This window comes from Pteropus vampyrus, unplaced genomic scaffold (genome assembly GCF_000151845.1).
Source record: "Pteropus vampyrus isolate Shadow unplaced genomic scaffold, Pvam_2.0 Scaffold959, whole genome shotgun sequence".
Taxonomy (NCBI): Eukaryota; Metazoa; Chordata; class Mammalia; order Chiroptera; family Pteropodidae; genus Pteropus; species Pteropus vampyrus.
In genome coordinates this window covers 12,349-14,423 of record NW_011889740.1, presented here as the reverse complement: position 1 = coordinate 14,423, position 2,075 = coordinate 12,349, and positions in this window count along the sequence as shown.

Genomic DNA, 2,075 nt, shown 5'->3' with positions numbered 1-2,075 from the left:
CAGGCCAGCAGGGCATGAGAAAAACGACGGGACCCACCCTAGGAGATCTGAGCCTGTACATCCTCTCAATGGATACTTGTAGTTACTTCTCTGTAGGGTGAGTGGTAGGGAACCCTCTGATGTATTGTTTCTATTGGTGTTTTATTTGGGGAGCCGCCGGCCACGCTTGTCCACCGTGCTCTTGTAACGTGGCAAGTATGAAATACGCATCTCATCTCAAGGACTTAGCATGAGGAAAGAAGGTCAACTCTCCCGTGAAGAACTCTTGTATGAATTCTTATTCATTACATGTTGCAATAAGATCTGAGAGATGTTACATTATCAACAGTAAATCCATCCATCTCTCTCAGCTTTTGAACACTGGGTACTTGAGAAGGTTGCAGGACGCGAGGGACCCCAATTGTGCGTCCACGCATAGTCGTGCCACAGTGCACGCCCGTCCACCCCGTAATGCTCTCTCCCGACAGGTTCTGGGAGGTCTGCAGTCTGGATGGAGAAGGGAGGGCTGGCGTGTGGGGGGACAGCTTGCAGGAGAGGTGAGTGGTCGCTGCAGGGGCTGCAGGGTGCTGCGCTCGACCTGGTGTCTGCCTAGGCTGCGGTCCTCCTCCAGGTAGGCCTGGGTGAGGCCTCAGAGCAAGCTGGGGGGCAGCAGGACCAGGGTGTGGGCTCTCCCCCAGAGGGATGACACTTCCTGGGTGTGGAGCAGTCAGGGCTGTGTCTGGGGGAGCATCAGGCCAGCAGGGCAGTTACCAGGGCCAGATGAGGCGCTGGTGCCTAAGAGGCCCTGACTTGCTAAGATGCTCTTTCCTCCCGGACTGCTAGAGGCCGAGCTGGAGACCAGACGTGGAGACGACAGCCCGCAGACTCTCTAAGAGACGCCTCGTGGGATAAATCCAAAGCCATCCTGTGTCAGGATGCAGGAGGGTCAGGCAGGGACATCAGGGGCCCAGGACATCGGACGTCGTTGTGGGAAGAAGCACTCAGCATTTTACATGTCACATTCTTTTCTGCGTCCTCGACCGGCTTTGCTCCTGCCTGTGAGGAGAGTATAGGGGGGCCCATACCTGGTTTTCAAAGACCCCCCTCAACAAGGGCATACGTGAGTGGTTCTTTGTTCCTTCCACTTGGTAGCAGATGTAGCAGCCATTTCGGTGTTTGGGGGTCGGCAGGTTGTAAAAATGGAAGTAGAAATAGTCATGATATAACCGCTCCATTGGGTTTCTGGGGGCAAAAGTGAAAACCAAAAATGCAGAGTGTTCCCTGGAGTTTCTCCCATTTGGTGTCACCAAACACAGAGCTCTGCACCCCTGGACGATGTGCCTCCCCCAACCCTCCTTGGCCCTGAGCATCTTCTACTGCCTCCCAGGCAGGAAGACTGGGGAGCGGCAGGGGACAGGGGCTGCAGGGACACCAGGGACCAGTGTCCTCTCCCGTGGGGGCCCAGGCTCCGCGCCTTCCAGCAGCACACGCCCCAGCCCCCCAGATTCCTGCCCACACCCCGCAATGCATTAGAAACACAGAACTGAGTAACAAAACCCCCTCCGCATCAAAATAGTAGCTTTTAATATTGCAGTTCAATCCACGCCCGACTTTTCACGGAGCCATGTTGTTTTACAGATCGGATTAACACCTAAATCCACAGGCTCCGCTACTGGTCTAAGTGTCCTGTGTCTCTGAACTCATCGACTCCTCCTCCAGTCCCGGAGGACCCATCCCATCGTAGAGAGAAGTAAGCAGGGCGCAATGAGGGGATTAGCCTGCCCAGGTCCCCTGTCTGGTAAGTGACAGCCCTGGTCCCCTGTCCGGGCACAGCCATGCCATGCCCAGCTATCACACTAGGTGACTTTGTGGGGTGCGCTGTCTCGGGTGTGGTGCTCTTGTCTACTTAATTGTGAACTAGGAGCATTTCTCCCGACCGAGGCATCTTTTCCCCGGTCCTAGGCTGGTGGTGCAGTGATAACCGTGAAAGTCGTGGATGTGAGAACAGTCTGCATTTACTTTTTGCTCCCCGCGGAGACATCCTTGGAAAGGATGGTTTATCTTCTTGCCCCAGACAGCTCTTCTCACGCTGTGTG